Here is a 21,491-nt window from a genome sequence, read left to right as displayed (position 1 = left end):
TAGTGAGGGCCCTATGCGCTCTCTCCACTGCGAACCCTTGAGTGAGTTCTCCTCCCTGTATCTCCTGCAGCAACATTGTCTCTATATATTCCGTGGGGTTTGGGCCTTCCTCGCCTTCCGGGAGCCCGACAATGCGTATATTATTTCTACGGGCCCGTCCTTTGGCTTCCTCTGCTCTGCTTTCCAGGTTGCACACTTGCTGTCGCGGTATGTGGATCTCCGAGGCATGCGTTTTGCAGGCCCCTGTGTTGGAGCTTACCGCATTTTCCAGTTCGCCAGTACATTTCGCCACTTTTTTAACATCCTGTCGCAGAATGTTCACATCCTCTTGCACCGCTCCAATTTTGAGGTCTAGTGATGTTTTAAGATCCAACATGGCTGCCTCCAGCTTGGTTTCCCAGGCCGCCTTCAGGTCTGCAATTGCGTCTAGGATTTGCTGGTCACTTCTCTCTGGCGCGGTATCCAGTTGCGTATTTCTGTCTTTCTTCCTGGCCCCTTCCGTTGCTTGGGGTGTCTTAGTAAAGTCCTCCATCGTTGCTTGTTTTCTTTTTGATTTTGATAATTTTGAAGCCATCCTGTAACCCTTCAGTGCCTCAGACTGCCGCCGAGGGTTGTTTTACTGTTTTCGGTTAGTTCAGCCCACTAGTGCACCCTCAGGGATCTCTTTGATCGAATATTGTCAATTTCTCCCCTTCCATGTATTTTCTACATCGCCCGGTGCTTCCTCTAGATATTTGGGGCTCAGGTGTATGTGACGATCGTGATCCAGCACTTTATCTTCTGTCTTCCAACACGTACTGCACCATCAGGTACCCTGGTAGCACACTTATGTCTGAGGACCCTTGCCAGTGTTTTGCAGGTCCGTCTTTACCTCGCTCCTGCTTGCATCCCCTGTCTCCCTGGTCCTTCTAGCCCCAGTTGCTCAGTCACACCAGTTTTCCCTTTCCATATTGGTGAGACTAACATTCAAGCATGCCCTTGCTCAGGTGTCCCCTCTTTTGCAACGTGTTGCTCTCTCTGTGCTCCAAGTTCATATGGATCCGTGTTGTGCGCCCATCCATATGCTCGCCATTGTTCGTTCGTGCTCTTTGCCTGTTGGGAGGGGTCCGGTGGCCTGGATTGCGGGTCTGCTTGGGGTTGGGGGTTGTGTCCTGATCAGCCTGCCTTGGGGTTGTAGAGCTCTCTGCAGGGCAGTAACTGAGCGCTATTATGCCCTACCAGCACCTAGATTGCTGGATTAAGTCTTTCAGTGTGGTCTCAATGTGTATTGTTCTTTGCTCTTGGCGTTCACTAATGGTTCAGTAGACTGTTCTTTTCTTGCCAGCTTATCATTCGCCTGGGCCAATTTATTGTGACCCTGTGGAATCCGTGAGTGTTCCCTCTGCTAGGGATTGCCAAACTCGTACTTGTGGTATGAGTCTTATTTGTGTGCTTTACTGCAGTCTTTACCATGAGAACAATGGCTTTTTATCACTTCTCTCGTGGTTCCCTTTTTCTTGGTGAATTGGCCCATGTATTTATTATGTAAATCCCACACACCGTATGTACTTTCTCTTCTCCGGCTTTTCAGGCAGTTACTTCATGAAACGCGAGCTTTGTGTCTGCAAGTCATGCCTTGGACGGTCCTGTACATTAATACGCCTTTGTTACCATCCATACACTGACCACCGTGTCCTCCAAACTCGCACTTACTTCGTTTAGAGCCTCGGTTCAGCGAGGTTTGCCAGGCTTCCACGTTGCCGGCTTCGTTTCATGTGTGCTACTATTGCGGTTTGCTGATTTCCTCAGACACAATGTAACATGTCTTCTATACGCGCCTGTGTGCCATATACAGTTTTGTTTCGTGTGCGGCCGAATTCAGGTTTACTACTCGCAGGGTGGGGGCGGCACAATTCGGTTACCAGAGCTCAGCTGATCAGAGGCTCGAATGCGCTCACAGGTCGGGGCCCCCAGATTCGCCCGACCCGTGCATGCGACAGACTGCTGCTCGCGCTGGCAGCCCATGTCATGAACTACAGAACACGCCCCTTTTGGACTTCCTGGTCCTTGTCTCAACGGGGCCTACACTCCCTTGTACTCCCAACATGGCCGTCCACTGTGAAACACCTTCCTCGCTCTACACCTTGGACGTAGTGTGTTCTATTTATAGACCACGCCTCCTGCGGCTCCGCGTGTCTCAATGCTATTGCGAAGTAGCGACCTGACGTGTGCTCCGTAGCTCGCGGTATTGTTTTCCTTGCTTCTTTCCAACCAACCCATTCCTAGTCCCTTTCCTTCCTTTCTTGATTCCTGGACTCGTGTGCTAGTAGCGCACTCTGTAAATTTCCCGGATTCCTGGATCCTTGCATCCCGGAACTTTGAACGCACGCTGGAGTCGGAAGAGACTCGTGCATCCTTATTCAAGACTCGATCCGTCCGCAAGAAGGCATCGATCAAGAAATCCAGCAAAGATCGAACTCAGGTGAAAAGGGGGGAACTCCTTGACAGCCCATAGGTCTGCGCCTTCATTGTCCCACACTGCCATTATTCTTTTAATAGTCCACAAACTGCTTCAGCCCGCCGTTGCACGTTTAAGGGGCCCAGCCGACCCACAGTCATCACAGCGCTCCTGGGTGTAGATGGGAATGGAGGATGTCGTTAGTGGACTGCTCCTGCTGCAAGGAGAAAGGAGCTCCTGCTCCTGTGTACGCCGTTGATTCAATTGCTCGGGCTGCTCCGGCTGCAAGGAGAAAGGAGCTCCTGCTCCTGTGTACGCTGTTCATCCAATGGCTTGTTGGTGGGCTGCTCCAGCTGCAAGGTGAAAGGAGCTCCTGCTCCTGTGTACACCGTTGATTCAATGGCTGGTTTGTGGGCTTCTCCGGCTGCAAGGAGAAAGGAGCTCCTGCTCCTGTGTACTCTATTGATCCAATGGCTTGTTGGTGGGCTGCTCCAGCTGCAAGGAGAAAGGAGCTCCTGCTCCTGTGTACACCGTTGATTCAATGGCTCGTTTGTGGGCTTCTCCAGCTGCAAGTATAAAGGAGCTCCTGCTGGTATCCGATCGGTCCTCGTTGGTCTGCCGGTGTTTCTGCTCCTTATCGCAGAGTATCACTGAGAGTGTCTTCCAGTTCCTTTGTCCTCAAATAGCAGCAATTTTGCTGCGACTTCTTCAGGACCTCGATTTCTTTCTTCCAAACATACTTCTTTCCTGTTAATCGGAATTAGCACTAAGGTTGTGCGTTGCATGCAGCGTCCATTCACACAGTTTTGTATCTGATTCAATGGACTGCACGCCTCCTCCATCTGGTGCGCTTCCCAGGATTATGTCCGGATCAGTAGGAGCTACAGAGATTCTCAGATTATCCCATGGCTAGTTAGCCACGCCCCCGGGCTTAAGCATAGTTAATGTGAAAATACTACACTTCTCACCGTTGGGACAGTACTGCCACTTCTCACAGAGCCTTCTACACCTTTTATGGGGCAGCACTGATCCAGCCTACTGGACAGCTTCACTTTTAACGGCACTTCTCAATAGGACTGCTATACTTCAATAGGAAATGACCAACACTACCCCGCAGGGAATTGCATACTCTTGATGCCACCGAAGCAGCACTTCCACCCACCACAGCTATTTTTAACGGCACAGTGCATGTACTTCTCAGCCACTCTGCTTTACATTTAAACAGACCAAATTGTCATTTCTCAGCAGGACTGCACCACTATACCATTTTGTTCTGTATGTTGAGTGCTTCTTCACCACCAATGTGGGTTCATGGCACTCTCCCAGTGTCTAAATAGTAGATCTGGCTACATTCAATTGGCAACAGGCATGCCCCGAGCTGACTTTTGTCCATAAGCTGCCGCTCAGGATGTTGGAAGCCATGATGGGGCAAGGGATAGAAGGCTCGAGCCTGTAGGATAGCAGAATCAGCAGGGTCTTAAACCTGCTCACGTATTGTGCAGTGAGGGGCCATGGGGCAAAATGAGCCTGATCCCACATACAGGGGGTTGTAACCCCTTTATCTTTCCTGAATGAAAGAATGAGCTCTCTCAGACACAAGTTATCACTGCTGCACACACAATGAATGAATATGGTATGTATCTATAGATCGAGAAAACTGGAGTGAGAATTCAGAGTGTTTTAATAGAAATATAATTGTCTTCCCAGATGGGAGACTGACTCCATTAATATACCTGGGGTCACTGAGATGAGCAAGAGTGAAACTGTACGTTCAGTTGTGAGAATACCAGCAACGGGTATACTATGCTCCAAGGAGTGAGGTGCCCACTCCCACTCAATATATCACACTGTTTAAAGGTGTGAGACCCATCCTGAATGCTTGTCCAAAGAACCTTGGCCAGTGTTTCACACTGAAGAAGTGAGCATGTGATCAGGTGTCTGCAGCCCACAAACACGCATGGGATTCCCATGCTCCCACTTGCGAGATTTGCACCAAATTAGTGAGATTGTGCTCTAAGGTAGGAGGCATATGCAAGGGAGCCCTGATCAACGCCAGATCATTAGTAGCTCATGCAACAGAAATTGCAGACCTGATCCTCAAAGAAGACCTCGACCTCCTTGCTATCATGGAGACTTCACTACATCCGGCAGCAGGCCCTATGCTCATGCTTGCAGTGCCAGATAATTAGACAGACCCAACTCCAGAGGAGGGGTGTTGCTATTATCCACAAATGTAGTCTCACCATGAGATTAGCAACCCCTATTAACGTCCTCTCATGCGAACTACTCTATGTTAAAGTTCCTCTTACTAATGCCCAAACCCTCAACATCCACTTGATCTATCGCCCGCCAGGCCCAATAGGCACATTTGATGAAGACATTAACATCATCTTATCCAGCAACCTTAAAAGTTCCACTCAAGTACTCACCCTCAGGGACTTTAATATGGGCTTCAATGACCCAGAAGACCAGTTTGCCGGCACTACGCTTAATACCCTTTCTGAATTAGGATTTACCCAAAGAAGTACGGAACCCACACATGCCAAAGGCAGAATACTCGATTGGGTGGCAGACTACAGCTGTCTAGCTAACATCACCCACATTTCACCACTAGCCTGGACTGACCACCATCTGGTATCGTTCATGCGTTCTACTATCTGACCCCCATCCCTGCCGATCAGCAGGGCTCCACCTCCACTCACGAGAAAATAAAAAGAGTATCACTGTGGAGAGACTTATCCCAAACTTACTCCCCACACTCAACACACTCCCTGACAACTTGGATCCTGAGACTTTGGTCGAAGAATACAATAAAATCATGTCCACCTCGCTGGACCTAATCACCCCCATCAAACTCAGACCAAGTAAGCCCAAAATGCACTTGAGCAAATGGTATACACCATTCCTTAAAAACTTAAGGCAGCAAAAAAGAAACTGCGAGGCCACCTGGAAAAAACTCCCTTCAGCAGCCAATAAACTCAAATTTACTAAACTTGCAGCCCTTTACAAAAAAAAAATCTGCTAAGCAAAACGAACCTCCTTCGACTCCCGTATATCCCAAGCTAAATCAAACATGAAGGAATTATTCTCCATCCTCAAAGAAGTAGAAACCCCTTCAGCACCACCAGATACTTGCACTAAAGACAAACATTGGTATTCAGAAATCCAAAATGCCTTAGCTAACAAATTGCTACCCTACAAAACAAAATCTCCTGTAGAAAAGCCGCCTTGAATGACCCCCTCCCCTCCAAACCGACTGAGAAGCGGACATTAATGGAAACCACCTGCGTCAACTTCTCTAAAGTCACCACACTTGAAGTAGAAAAAATTATTTTGTCATTGAAACCCTCCAACTGTCAGGGAGATCTGTGCCCGGCACAGCTCATTAAGGATGCTGCCCGTGACCGCTCCCCTTTCATCACGAAGTTAATCAACGCTTCCTTCTCCACCGGCTCTATCCCTACCAATTTAAAACAATCCTGGGTACTTCCACTACTAAAAAAACCCACAATTGACCCAGCCACGCCTACAAACTATAAACCTATCACAACTGTACCATTCCTTCTAAAAATTTTGGATAAGGTCGCCTACGTACAAATACAGAAGTACTTGGAAGAACATCCCCTACTAGGAGCTAGACAATCAGGCTTCCGTCCTCAACACGGGACTGAGACTGCTCTTATTGACCTTAAAACACAGATCGATAAGCTTAGAGACAATGGCCAAGCCGCCTTACTCCTCCTCCTAGACCTTTCTGCAGCATTCAACCTGGTCGACCACTCTGTCCTATGTACCCACCTCAACACATCAGCTCACTTCTCTGTTGAGGGCATCACATGGATTAGATCTTTCCTTAACGGCAGAACCATGAGGGTCTTTTCACCTACAGCAGCAGCAGACCCCATACCTATTACTTGTGGCGTGCCACAGGGCTCCTGTGTCTCCCCCACACTGTACAACATATTTACCAAGCCCCTTTTCGATGATCTGGATCATCTTGGTATCACCTTACACCAACTACGTAGATGATACCCAGATCCTCCTTCCGCTTTCTGGGGATTATGGTAAAGATTTGGCCTTGGTGAATAGAGTGTACATCATCATCCAGACATGGATGGCCACAGATGGACTATGCCTGAATGATGATAAAACTGACTTATCATCCTGGGCACTACCTCCAGTTTAAAGAAATTAGGCCCTGCCTATTCTTCTTTCACTATCGATGGCAATAGCATCAAAGTAGGACAAGAGGTTAAAACGCTAGGCTTCTATTTGGATTCTAACTTCTCTTTCAACAGACAGGTGAACTCCCTGGCCTCGTCCACGGCTTACACGTGTAAACTGATCCGTGTTGCCAAACCATTTCTGTCCGACACTAGCTGCTTGATCCTCGCTAGAGCCCTCATATTGTCTCGCCTGGACTATTGCAATTCTCTTTATCTTGGGTCCTCCAAAGCCACCACTAGGAAATTACAAACTCTTCAGAATAACGCTCTTAGAGCGACATTGGGCATCTCCAGAAGAGATCATATCACAGCACATAGCCAACAGAATAATTGGCTCTCTATCAAAGACAAAATTCTCCTAAAAACTGCGTCACTTACTCACAAACCTCTCAATAACACTGCTCCGATTTATTTGATCGACAGATTTCACAGACAGACCTCCCTGAGACCCACAAGAACAGTCTATAAAGACTGCCTTCCTGTCCCAACTTTAAACGTTCCACCATAGGGGCAACAGCTTCCCAGTGAAAGCAGCTAAACTGTGGAATTCCTTACTGCCAACTCTCAGAATGGACTTGCCTTATCAAAACTTCCGATATAAGGTTGTTCTATGGTTGAAAACATAGGCCTTCAAACACATCTAGGTGTGAAGTCTTTCACATTCTTGCCATCTGTACATACTGTACCTACATGTTTTATCTGTATATATGTATATAATCCTGCTATTACTATTACTGTGTATATGTATATATTTGTGTTGTTGTAACTAAGCTTTGCATATTCATGTAACTGCTGCGCCCTGGTACCTTAAGGTATGCTCGTGCATTACAAACAAAGAAACAGTCTTCGCTCTGAGGTTTGACACACTCACAGGATGGGACGACATCTCGTTCTCCCATCCTAGTTGTGTTGCTCTGCCTTTTGAGGGCTCCTACAACCTGGATGATTATAGAGGGGTGGAGTAGGGGCAGTGTTGGCCTACTGGAATGCAACTGGAAGGCTGAAACCTCCTTCTTACTTGACTTTAGTATATGCAGTGCATGCGAGCCAATGTTTCCACTGTTCGGCGCCCTCCCCCCCTCCAAGCCCCTTGCACCAAGTTGGCGACTACATGCAAGTGCGGTCATATAACTGCTGGTGATGTCACTTCCTATATTTGGGCTCCCCCTGGGAAATTCATAAATCGGCTCCCCTGGATTGGTCCATCCTATTAACAAGGCATGGACGCTACTACACCCAAACTTACCTGACCCTGCGCGCGCGGCCTACTGTCCCCCGCCCCCACATGAATGGGTGAGGGCGACTTTCGCACCGTGCCAGTTCTGATGGGGAGGGACAGAATCATTAAGGGAGGGGAGGGTCTGGGGAAATGAGAAAAAGATTCTATGGAACTGGGCATCGTTTCCCCTTTAGTTCATCTTTCTCTTTAGGTGCACTGCACAGTTTTAATCCCCAATAAACCCCCCATCAATCCCAACGTTCAAGTCGTGTGGCATAGCCCTGTTTAAAAGTCTTCTCCCGCCCGTGAACCCTGGCGGTGTCACGCTCCCCGGGGTGTGCGCCTACTCCGGGGTGACTGTCTGCTGTTGCTTTTCGAGCAGTGGGGGCGGGGCTGTGCTGCGGGTTAAATAGTGCCATGTCACCCTGAGAGTCTGGTACTGCACCTCGTCCTCGCCTCCACTCCAGTGCAGAGCCAGACCTGGGAAGCCGCGCAGACACCGCTCCGTTGGGTGAGTACCGCCGGGCAGTGCCCCCCTTCCTCAGTGGGGAGCAGATCTTGGCAAGGGAAGCACACGTGGGCATCGGAAGTCTCCCTGTTTCTTCAGGGTGGTTTGATGTAACGCTAGTTCTGAACCCGTTGTTCTCCTGCCTACCCTGCCCCCTTTCATTTTCTCTTTTACAACTTCTCTCCCTCCCCTGCCCCCTTTTATTTTCTCTTTTACTACTTCTCTCCCTCCCCTGCCCCCTTTCATGTTGTCCTTTACTACTTCTCCCTCCTCCCCCCACTCTCTCATCTTCTCCTCTAGCGCTTCAAAGCACCCACCGAGCGACGGAAGGCGCCATACAGTAAACCCCGCAGAACACATCTAGTTTAGCTTGGAAAGCATCATCATGGAGTCAGGGACTCCAACACAGTTAAAACGTGTGTGAAATATCTCACCGCAATGCACACCACTGTGGACGCTTCTGCGCTTAGAAGCCCCGCCAGAAAAAAGACGTATATACACGAATCGCTAACCCAGCTGTGCCACTAGGCAATGGCGTGCTGTTCTCTCCCAAACCAGTTTGCTGTGAATCAGAGAGCCGTGTGCGCAGGTGGTAAAAATAAACATGCACGGCAATAGATTGCTTTTCATAGTGCTTCTAACGCTGCTTCGCAGCACTGGTGGAAGCTAAGTGTGGGGACAGTGGCTGTGATTGGCCCTTTAATCTTTGGGCGTCCAGCCTACTTTTCTTTGCTTTCTGCATCACCCCGCGAATCTCCTCAGAGGAGTCCTAACATGGGCAGTCGAGTACTGCTTACGCCCCCCCCAGCAAGATGCATATCATCCCACCGTAGCCCACCTTGGCTAAATAGCGGAGGCCAGGTCCGTTTTTCTGATTTGTGGCACAACAAGCCGCAGTTTAGTTTGAACATTTCACAGCATCACTTGAAACCAAACTGTGACATCTTCAGTACTTTTTACAACCCCAGAGGGTCGGCAGCATCTTTCTGTATTGTCTTCTTATTCCTTGGCACCCCCCTCTTCCTCCTGGGGCAGCCCTCGTTTTCCTTAGCCATTCCTTTTCCTGCATGCTTAGATCTCTCTCCCGGAAGCCCCCGCTCCGGGGGAACCACATTGGCATTCGCCGCTGATGGGCTGCAGGGGGCGCCGTTATGCTTTCCTTTTCCCACCAGCCCAAGCTGGAAGCTGACGACCACGCGGGTGCCCCACCTTTTTCACCATGCCGACCTGACATCTCTCCAAACTTTAGGATGTCTTCCATAATAGGCCTTACATGTCCCTGGGGATTCTGGATCTATACGAATGCATCGTCTGCATATAAGGAGATTATCTGTGGTTCACCCGCCATCCAGACCCCGCGAGGTCTGTGTTTCAGTCTTATCAAATCTGCCAAAGGTTCAATTATAATGGCAAATATTAGGGGCGACAGGGGACAGCCCCGACGGGTGCCACGGCCTCTCGCAAATTGTGAGGAGAGTAGCCCGTTCGAATTGAGCATGGAAATGTATGGGCACAGCCAGCATGAAGTTTTTATACTGGCATATATTGTGGGCAAAGACATAAACATGTGTTGGGGAGATGCTCCTGTGCACTGTTGGTGACTTGCATCTATTGGATTTTATCATGAGTTACCCTGCACGACCAATTGCAACTGCTTGGCTTTTTACTCAAGTTTCCCAAGAAGGTGTGCTCTAAAATGCACAATTTTAAGCCATTATTTGTAAAAAGAATCTAGGGGGTGGTGGGTTTGCCGCCTTCCCCAACACCTCTTGATTTGCTTGGGCTCTGTCACTTCACAAGGTCACTCTGTCATATTTGGGGGTGAGGGGGGAATATGTATGCCCCTCCAATTAAAGAAAATTCAGCAGCTACCATTGGGATGTACAGCCAGAAACTGAAAACTTTAAGCAATTTTAAAGGGCAACGTGAGATTCCCGTAACCAGTGATAAAGAACCAAGGGTAGAGTTGCCTCCTTTCCCCTTGTACTCAGCGCCTGTAGGTGATAGTTCATCTGGTAAACAGGCTGCCCTTGACTATTGTTAAGACGGCCCGGAAAGTACTAAAATGACACAGAGGTTCTGGAGTCAGATCAAACCAGACTCAATGACGGAATAGACAAAGGGCAAGGCAAAGCCTCGCTTTATTAAAATCCAAATGAAGCAGAGACTGCACAAGCATAGAATGTCATCACTCTCAGCGTGCTTATCAAAAACAGCTGCTGTAATACTGCAAATGTGTCATCAATGACACCAAAATATAATATCAGTTTACAAAGCCTACGGGGTTCCGGGGTTGGATAATAGTGACTACACATACATTCTGTAGGAGTTCTGATTGAGTAACACTTGTCTGATGGCTCCTCATGAGTCCACCTCTAAATTGGTAACAGTAAAAAGACATATTTCCAATGAACTATTGGCTGGCATAATACGTAAGGGGTGTCCTAACATTGTGGGATTTGATTGGTTGGCTTTCTATTGACCAATCTCGGGCAACGGACAGGTTGTCAAGGCATGAGCCAGACAAAAGTAGGGGGAGAGACGACCACAGACTGCTTTACCTTCAATTAAAGAAAATACCACCCCTCATTCCTAGGCCATGAGCCAGGGTGATTTCTTTGTTTTCCTCCTTTTTTGCCTGGTAACATGAGTGAGGCAGGTGTCCTATCTGTGCTCATTGCTAATGAATAGACAGTGTTCTTCAATTATGGGTCACCTGTGAAGAGACCGTGTTTGGAATGATTTCACTCTGCATTTATTGGGATTTTAGCAAATAGTGCTAATTTATTGTGGGGTCTTCTTATGTTTATGGTTTGCCCGCACCTGGCTTACAAAGGCTGGTTGTTCTTTTAATTAATCTAAGACTTTGGGCCTCACCGCCTTGGTGGAAAGGGGAATTACCGCCCTATTCCAAGGTTGGCGGGGCGGTAATTCCCTCTTCCCCCATTGCCCTTCCCCATTCCCATTTTTGCCCCATAGGGCTTTATGGGAATGGGGAAGGCGCTAATTACGGTGCCGCAAATTGCGGTACCGTAATTAGCACCCTGGTCCCTTTGCAGGTTGGTTTTTAACGCCTGCTAAAGAGCAGGCGTTAAAGTACCTACCCGCAAAGGGACCTCGTAGTAAGGCAGTAAGGGTTAACGGTCCCCGGTACCATTACCGGTGACCGTTCACCCTTACCGCCTTCCGTGTAATGAGGCCCTATATGTCTTGGGAATCGTTATCTCATGCTTTCACTGCAGTGTTCCTATCCTCCCTTGTTCCTGGTAACCTTGGCTTGGGTTGCTAGCTACTGTCTAAACTCAGCACAGATCTGTATTTCTGTTATTTCAGCGCTTTCTCATGAAGTTTTGAGGCTTTTCATTTACTTAGAAGCGTGTTGCGTGTTGCGGCTTCTATTTTGGAAAAGGTGGCTGCCCACGCTTTATTAGTGAGCTATATTTTCATGTTGCATTCAGCTTATACCTTGCTTATGTTAGTATTCTTCATGTATAAATGCATGTGTTACCGGGTGTTTGTTTGCTTCATGTTGCCTGCACATTCTCTTTGTGTCTAATGCATGAACATGTATTGTTTCATTGTCAGTTTGTTTATTATTGACATCTTTAGCTTAGATCTTGCCCACCCCCTGCTGTTCCTGCCTAGGCTATGCGCTGTATTGTTGCCTTAGTGAGTAATGTTTCTTACCTATACAGTATTGTGTCAGGAGACAGGCAGTAGCTATTGATGACTTATTCATCTCTCTCTCTCCTGTGAGACAGGCATGCTATCAAGAGGGATAACGCAGACAACAGAAGTGCAATTCTAGCCAAAACATTATTAATGCTCAAGATGGTGTAACGCCGTACTAGCCCTAGACTATAATGGGATTTTCTGAAGTCTGTTCCTGTAAGTCCAAAATGAAAGTCTGTCAAAATCTATGCTTGTCCTCACAACTATAGCAAAACATGATGTGGGAATCTTTCTCAACAAAATAGAAGTGGTCCAAAGTAAAGGCTGAGCTGCTTTCAGCGTAAGTTCTTCTTGGGTTCCATGTTTCCAGTTCAACGCAGTTCCACTAAAGATTCAGTTAAATAGTGTTTGACCAAGTTCTGAAAATACCTTCTCCAAGTTCAAATGTATCACAGTTTGCACACAGCGGAGGTCCTCAGACTCACTTCTCCAAGACAAAGTCTCCCTTTGGGTTTCATCTGCTCCAAGTTAAAAAAGAAATCACCAGGTCCGATTGACCCTCCTTCAGATTTGCTTCACTAAGTATTTCACAGTTCTTTATAGCTTCTTCATAGTTCAGGATTTCCTGGTCTAGGCGCAGTTGTCAGACAACACCTTTATTAATAAGTGCATGCATGCCCCCTTCTTCGTCCAGTACCAGAGTGTTGTTTACAAGAGGAAGTGTGCATTACTCTTAGTTGCCTCTTCCTCGTACCAATACTCAGTGGGAGCTTACAGGGAAAAACTGCAAAGGACTGACAATATCCCACGAAGACTGACTGAGGGAGGGACGGTTAGGTGAGTGATAGAAATGGGAGGGATACCATGTCTCTCCAATCCCCAAGGACCCTCCACGAAGGTGATCCTCCCTTGCATGCCCATGCCCAGGGTCGGGTTCCAAAAGCGATGGCCCTTACCTAGCCACCCGATCAGAAGATCGCTGGGGAGTACCTTCACACTCCCAACACTATCATTTGACACTGCGGTATGAGTCAGATATTTTCTGTTAAACTGACTTGGTTTTATCCAACAAAATCTTTATTTGCATATTTCAAAACTCATACAAATAAAATGTTGTCATATACAGCGTCAACGATTACCGCTGCAATATCAAGGTTACATTTTACCCTATCATTCTCTATACAAATGCATGTTCGTTGCCCGGTCAATTCCCATTTATTCAACAACAACAAAAACACACCCCGCCCCTTTTCTTTGCAGGTCACAAGCAACTTCCTTTCCTGAGCTCCCTCTACTTTGTGGCGATTCTGGAACCATCTCCTCTGGTAGCAGGCCAAGTATTTTCAGCCTTTTAGGGATGTACATTTGGTTAATGTCCTTAAGAGCGTATTGTAAGAAAGGTGGCATTATTTTACCGGCTTGAGTGGTCGTCCCATTAAGCACTGTCATGAACCTTTCCGTACTATAAGCCTCCCATAGTGCATAGTACCACTGCATATCCGATGGGGCGGCCTTCTTACGGTATCAGGTAATATTGTCCCCATATATAATGTTGACATACATATAGTCACTGGGAAACGGCGTAGGCGACATTATATATGGGGACAATATATGGGGCAAATGGGTGCAGTGGTTGTGGGGGTGTCCCAGCTCCTTTAAAAAAAAAAAGTCAGGGTTTCGGAGGTGTCCCCCGCAAGTTCCTAATGATGATGTCTCTGCAAAAAAAGGTGCCATTTTTGTAGGGACATTATGACATGGAACCCTTCTTTCTCCATTGTTGCACAATGCACCTCTTCGCACATAGCAACGTATGGGCTCCTAATCTACCAGCCCGCCCCCTCAGAATCTTTCCTCCCTCCGGAGGTACATTCAATGGCACCATTGACACATCGAGATGTAACGGGGTTCCCAGTATCTCGCTTTTTCTGGATTTAATCTCTTGCCAAAAGACTTTTTTTTCTTTTCTTCTCACTATTTTGGGGTTAACCCATCTACAAATGCGCTCATGCCTCCTTTTATCCATTGCTCAAAACTTTTATATTCCAATCCTTGCGGGAAGGCCAGATTCCTAAATATTGGTGTTTTTGGTGACGGCCATGGGGCTAGTCCCTTCCTTTTGATAGGCTTGTTCCATATTTCGAGCGCACATCTCGTTGTGGGATTCTCCTGCAGCGCCTTGGCTCGATCACCTTTCCTCATCCGTGGAATTTTCTGTATGTTCTCCTCTGCTTCTCCATGGCGTCCCTGCCCCATTCTGCTATCACCCGCAGCTGTGATGCGTGTTAGTATTTCGGGATATGTGGGCATTCCAGGCCCCCTCCTGCCCCCACCGGTCACTAAAGTGTGGTTTCCGGCCGTTCCAGGCAAAGTGCATGATTTCTGTCTGTATACCCTGCAGAACTTTTGTAGGCACTGTTATCGATAGGGCTTGGAACATATACAGAAGTCTGGGAAGTATGTTCATCTTAATAATGGCTATTGTCCCTAGCCAGGATACATACAGTCCCCAACAACTAGCACAGTCCTGAAGGATTCCCCCCCTGAACAGATTTGGGTAGTTCACCCCATATATTTTTTGCACTCTCAATGTCAGTCTTACCCCCAGGTACTTGATGGAGGTTTTAGCCGGCACCTCACGTTTGATCGTAGCCACCTCCTCTTCTGTCAGATTTAGAATTTCATATTTTAAGGTGTCTACCTTAACCCTGATACCCTTGAGAAAGCCTCTAACTCCTGCATTATTCCTTTAAGGGTGTTTCTAGGGTCTACCACCATCATCAGCACAGCATTGTCGAAAAGGCCTATTTTATGCTGCTTTTCTGCCCACTTGACCCCCGCAATATCCCGACTCTCCCTTATTCTAATACCATAAACCTTGCAAATATAAGAGGCGACCAGGGGCATCCTTGTTTGGTCCATTGCGTATTGAAAAGGTCTCTGTTAGTTTCCCCCTTCACCCTTATCCTAGCTTCAGGAGCCCTGCAGTTTGCCAGCACCATCTTTGCCAAAATAGGCCCTATCCCCATCTTCTGCCGTGCCTTGAACATGAAGGCCCAATCCACTCGGTCAAACGCCTTCCCAGCGCCAATGAGACTCTGATCGGGGTGGCCTTCGTTGCCTGAGAGCTTGTGAAACTGTAGATGAAGTTGATATGTAAATCCAGAGAAAGGCAGGAATCTAGAACAAATCCCATTGGTTTATCCTTCCTCTGTACTGGTATGGCATGACCTGATTTTTATTTATTGTTTAAAGCACGGGCCTAGCTCGAGAACGGCAGCGCACTGCACAGGGTGTGTGTAGCCAGCGTTTGGACTGGCATCTTTTAACAGTAGCGCAGTACTGTGAGTTGTGGTCTGTGCTTCCATTTGGATTAGGCCTTGGTTAGTTGTTGTTGAAAAAGCCGCATTTTGGGAGATTTGTGAAATTGGAGAATTGTAGGGACATTACGAACCGATACTGGGATTGAGTTCCAGAGGGTGGGTGCATGTCAAGAGAAGTACTGTTTGCGGGTCCTCTCTTTGCGGACTAATATGGAGTTTGTGGAATGTATCGTAATCCTATGTGTAGAACCAAGATCTCTGTTTTCGCTTGAATCATGCTGAGAAAATTCTCAGTTATCCACCTGTTTACGTGACCAACGATGTTCTATAACATAAGAATGGTCTTTTTCCCCACAAGCCCCTTCAATCGAATGCCTAATTCTGGAACACTACTCCTACATCTAAGAGGCCATCATGAAGGCTTTGATGTTAAAAGGTGAAATACAAGACCCCTGAGGGACCCCACATTACGCTATAGCAGGGAACAAGTCAGATGATTCCACACATACTCTGGCACTGCTTCTCCCAGGTAAACACTCAACTAACATTGCTGTGGCCTCCCTCGTACACCCGTAGCCATGTGGCGAAGCAAAAGTGAGAGGTTGGGAGTGTCAAACGCAGCCGACCAGTGCATGAACAACAGCAGTCACGCATTACCCCCATTCAGAGGTTGCAACATCCAGTAGGGGTAACTCGAGGCCTCTGCTTGGGACGAACAGCCAACCACTGACCTCCCAGCAGTTTTTGCTCTTCCGCCGAGCCTTGGATTTGCTTAGTAGCCACTGTGCCCACTATTTTGAGGAGGATAGATATGTTGTTAATAGGCTGATTGTGGAAATTAACAGTGCAGACCGGAGACTTTTTTGGTAAGGGGCATCACCCTGGCTTTCTTAATGTCACCTGCGACCGTCGCCTCATATTCAGATTGACTCTTTATCAAAAGAGACTGTGCCACCAGACTTCTTCCTGCTCCTGAGAAATTGGTGCAGGAGACTGTGTGAAAAAGGGAACATTGAGAATTATTGTATAGTGGATTGACCAGCTACTCAATGCAGGTTTGGGCAGGCCTGTACCGAAATGGGGAGACATTGGGCCTCATTACAAGTATGGCAGTAAGGCAACAATGGTGCCGGTATCGCGACTGGCACTGTTGCTACCGTACGCCATACTACGAGTACTGCTCGCGGGTGCCTTTGCAGCCACCAGGTCTGACCTGGTGGCCGTACCGGCACCCGCGACCAGAGCAGAACTGTAGCACCGGTACCGTTATTAATGGTACCAGTGCTACCACGTTCCCCATTCCCATTGAGCCCTATAGGGCGGGTGACGGTGCACAATACATACTGCCCATTTGGTATTTTTGGGGGGCCCGGCCTGCCCACATTTTGCTCAGGGGGGGTCCAAAGCCACAAACGTTTGAAGACCACTGGTCTAGACTGTAATCTGTTGGTCTTGTCTGTTGTATGTCTGCGCCCTGATGACTGCAGGCTCCAGCGCAATATAAACAAATAAACATAAACAAACATAAACAATGCACTCTCCCGCATTCAAGAAACCTACTGAAAATGCACCACATAGGAGAGGTGTATAAGAATGCCTCGGCCATGCTCAAGACAACTGCTGTTCACCAGTGAACTTGCTTTCTCCAAGACCTGGGGAACCCTTACTCACGTCAATTGCCGCAAACCCAGCAACCCAGCTGCTCTGTGTCTGCCACATTCGGTTCGACTTGTGGCATCTGAGTGTGCTGCCCAAGCCCCTTCCAGTGTAACTCAAAGTGCCACACATCGACCATAAGTACATTGCAGAGATGTACATGTCACACATAAACAGACTGCAAACTTGGCAGCTCTGTATGGGTGGAGGAGTAATGGGGCAGGCGGGATCAGGATCTGGGAGCTGCCTCCCACACCATTAAAATGTGGTGAAATCTCCATCATGCGGAAATGGCTGAAATCCTTTTCCACACCAATGCAGACCGGCAAAAGTGTGGTGGCAACCGCCTACCCCAGTCCAACATATCGTAGATCAAGCTTGCCACCAACTTCATGGACACCAAGAGACCGTGGAAGTGGCAAAAGTTGGGTGTCACGAATTGAACATGCAGATGGACTTGCCACACGCTCGTTTCGCTGCCGGGGTTCGAACAGATGAAGTCTGTTCCTGACGGAGGCCAGACTTCCACTCTGGTAGGAAAACGAGGTGCCCGATCTGCCTCGCTCAAGCACAGGCCTCAAGATAGGGGGGGAACCTCTGAGGTAGAAACCCCCTCGAGTTGCAGGTAGTGCATGAATCTGGGGAATACTGCAGGACAATGAGGCCAGGATGAGGAAGGCAACAGCGGTCCACGTAGCCAGGATCCAAAACCAGGACAACATTCAGGAAACTGGAGGCAAAAGAAGCAGAAGGCAGAAGGAAGGAGTCATGGGGAAAGCAAACGGGAACACAGAGGAGCACCAACGCGGTGTAACAATATTGTGATACGTCATCTTTAGCTTTCTGGTCCGGCTAAGCCCCTGCTGTCCTGGATGACATCATCACGCAATGTTGCGCTAGTCCAGTGATCCACGTCATCACTCAATGTTGCGCTAGTCCACTAATTCACTTTGCGCGGAAAGCGTGTTGGGCCCACAATGTGTACCTGAATCTGCGAACCCCGACATTGTGCTTTGGCAAGTCCCAGTAATATCACATAATTCACAATGAGTTACAGAACCATACCAACGGACATAACGCTTTCTTGAATGAGCACTGCCAAGTCCACGCGTACGCCCATAGCGGATGCCGCCCAATACCTAGCATGGCTTTTCTGGAAAAGTTTCTAAGGAGTCGCAGCCAATCAACTGAAAAGCACTTTGGGAGTGCATCGCCACTTGGTGATGGATATTTGGAATCGGGTCCTTTCCTCGGGAGCAGACTGGCTTTAGGGACGGCCAGTGTAAAGCTTTCCATTAAGGCCGTTGTGATTTGATGAACTCCACTAGCATGGTCGAGACTACTCCCATCTTAGTTATAGGGCAAAATAGGAGTTTTTCCAACCCCAGCATTTTCAATAAAGGTTTTACAAATTGTATCCATTGTGTATCCATTGTGTCAGTGTCATACTTGTGACACCATGCCTTCCCTACTGTATCTAGCTGAGAGACTCAACATACGTACACCCACAAGACCTCTGAGATCTACCCTCAGCCACTGACTCTTCATCCCGAGACTCAGACCCAAAAGAGCCGGGGGTGCCAGCTTCCCGGTGGTGGCTGCCAATCTCTGGAACAATCTACTACCTTACCCCCAAACCAAACCCTCCTACCCTTTGTTCAGGAAAAAGCTCAAGGCGCACCTGTTCAACTAAGCAAATAGTGTGTGCTCCCAAACTCATCAGGTCTGCAGCCAGCGCCCAGGTGCCCAAGGGCTTTGAGCGCTTCTACAAATGGAGAATAAATGAAATAATGGATATGCAGATGTGCATGGCCTATGCTCTAAACATGCGCCCTGTGTATGCACGCAGAAGCCGGACTGGAACCATCGTTTGGCAGAAATGACGGTCACACGCTGGTATTCCTAAAAGCGATTTAATTTCTCAACACAGAAGTACTATACAGGAACGATAAGAGAAAGGGCAACTGGGGGTTCATTTTTGAAAGGTGAACTGGATCGGAAAAAGTAGCAGAACGTTTTTTCCGCCCCTTTTTCCAGTCCGAAGGATTGTCCATCGTTTGCTCGGAGGGAACCGGGCGGACAAATGTCCATATTGCTTTCTCACTGCAAGGGATAAACATGGCTGCCGTTCCACCATCATGGATGTTCAGGCTCGCGGTAATGCAGTGTAAATTACCACCTAATAAATGTGACTACCGTTCCACCATCATGGATGTTCAGGCTCGCGGTAATGCAGTGTAAATTACCACCTAATAACTGTGACTTCCGTTCCACCGTCATGGATGCTCAGGCTAGCGGTAATGCAGTGGATTGCACCTGAAATTACCACCCAATAAAAGGAGGTGAAATTAACACCTAATAAATGTGACTGCCGTTCCACCGTCATGGATGCTCAGGCTAGCGGTAATGCAGTGTAAATTACCACCTGATAAAAGGAGGTGAAATTAACACCTAATAAATGTGACTGCCGTTCCACCGTCATGGATGCTCAGGCTAGCGGTAATGCAGTGTAAATTACCACCTGATAAAAGGAGGTGAAATTACCACCTAATAAATGTGACTGCCGTTCCACCATTATGGTTGCTCAGGCTAGCGGTAATGCAGGGTAAATTACCACCTGATAAAAGGAGGCAAAATTACCACTTAATAAAGAGGTGGATTCCATAGGAATTCATTTGAAATGCCGCCCACATTTACACTTTTCCACAAACGTAGTGTAGAATCGGAGCGTAAAGGGGATTTTTCCTGTGTTTTACTTTGCTCCAGTGCCTCCTCGCACAAACACATGTCTAATTAAATCAAAAAGATCTTCCGAGCTAATCTTCAACAACATGCGTCTCTACTCACTTGCAAAATGGGCACCTGGGCAGGGCTTTGGGGCCAGTCCTTGTCCCAAGTAGAATGAAAATGCAGGCCTATGAATGCTAGATTCTGGGCTGTCCGACCCTCCCCTGACAGCCTCGAGCCGCAGGTTATTGCAGGTTATTGCATCTGCAGCGGGAGCCGGGACGCCAGACAGGAAAGCAGCCGTCAACTCGTAGCCCACCCATAATGCATTCAGAAACACCATGGACAGACAGGACCCCCACCGTCCAGCGCTGGTAGAGCCAACTTTAAACTCGCTCTGTGCTTTCTCTCATGCCCGGACCCTCCCCCACTCCGGTACACGGCATGGCAGACGCGCATGGGCGTAATTTTAAGGGGGGACAGGGGTGTTTGTTCCCCCCAACTTTCATGGCACACCATTTGTCCTCATTAATTTGGCTGGAGCACCATTTCTTCAGATGTCATGTCCCCCCCAACATTTTCAGCAAAGTTACTCCACTGCAGACGCCCCTCTCTCTGCTGGCACGGCTCCTCTCCCGTGGCTGCCCCAGCTGAAAAGGCCCAGCTCTCCCCAAGCTGGCGCCAGCATTCCAATGCCAGTGTTGGTTGAATCGTGTTTCTTTCTGCTATTTTACATCAGCTTCTAGACAGTGCTGGGCTGTCCTGTGAGGAACTCAGGAGCTTTCCCGGCGGGCCTCAGTACCATGGGCCTCTTTTCTGAAGCTCCTTCCCCCCACCTCACCTATTCAAACTGCAGCCTTCCCATCTTTCACGCCATCCCACACACACATTTATTTGAAAAAATGAATGTATTTCGCCGTAACGTCCCCCTATTTTTCATTCTTCCGTTTTAGAATGCCACAACAATCAAACTAACCGGGGGTCAGATTTACGAGGTCACTTCTGCGTGGATGGTCTTAATCCACTTGCTTCTGCCCTGCACTGTGTTATACCGCACCTCAGTCCACTTCCCTGCCTCCTGCAGAACACTAGCCTTGACGTTCAACCACCTCTACCAAAGGTGAGCCGAGGGAAGCGTAGGGAGTGGGAGTTTTTCTTTATCTGTAATATTAAGGCAAAAGTTGGTTTATAATGGGGTAAATCCATTTTAGCTTGCCCTTCTTGATAGAGGCAATGAGAACCTCAGTGCAACAGTGTATTACAAACCTACAGGCTATGCCTAAACAAATAAATGGGCCCCATTACGAGGCTGGCAGTAGCCCTACCTGTAGTACAGACACGGCTGCCGCCGGTATTCATTTTTTTCCGGCACCCAGAAAAGTGCACTTACCGGGTCATTACGACATTGCCGGACCCGGTAATTGCTCTTTTCTGGGCGCCGGAAAAAAATCTTCCCCATTCCCATTGAGCCCTATCTATGATAGATGTCCAGTAAAAAGATATCATCCCTGTCCCCTGGGCACCACAGTGCCTAACACAATCAACATTATTATGTGTGTATGCAAGGCGCTAGGGTGCCAGGGGGGAAAGTATGGTAGTTTTGACTGGACATCTATGATAGAAATCCAGTAAATAAATACCATCCCTGTCCCCTGGGCTGCACAGCGCCTCAGAAGGAGAGCTGATTTCAGCAGGTGGGTAGGGGGATTGTGCAACAAAGGCATTT

At 48.0% G+C, this 21,491-nt stretch overlaps 1 protein-coding gene across 2 annotated transcripts in view; it reads left to right on the top strand.

The window, feature by feature from the left end:
• Positions 1 to 21,491, top strand: part of COMT (catechol-O-methyltransferase) — a 187,701-nt gene that overhangs the window by 53,808 nt on the left and 112,402 nt on the right. Inside the window, exon 1 of one of the 2 annotated variants that reach the window (XM_069620039.1) lies at positions 8,308 to 8,393. The exons of the other annotated variant lie outside the window; for it this stretch is intronic. The gene's annotated coding sequence lies outside the window, so the exon portion shown is untranslated. Of the gene's footprint in view, positions 1 to 8,307; positions 8,394 to 21,491 lie in introns of those variants that run through there. 2 annotated transcript variants of the gene reach the window in all.

The sequence above is a fragment of the Ambystoma mexicanum genome, chromosome 10, assembly GCF_040938575.1.
Source record: "Ambystoma mexicanum isolate Mex_15411 chromosome 10, UKY_AmexF1_1, whole genome shotgun sequence".
NCBI classification, from domain to species: Eukaryota; Metazoa; Chordata; class Amphibia; order Caudata; family Ambystomatidae; genus Ambystoma; species Ambystoma mexicanum.
This window is presented reverse-complemented; position numbering and strand designations above follow the sequence as displayed.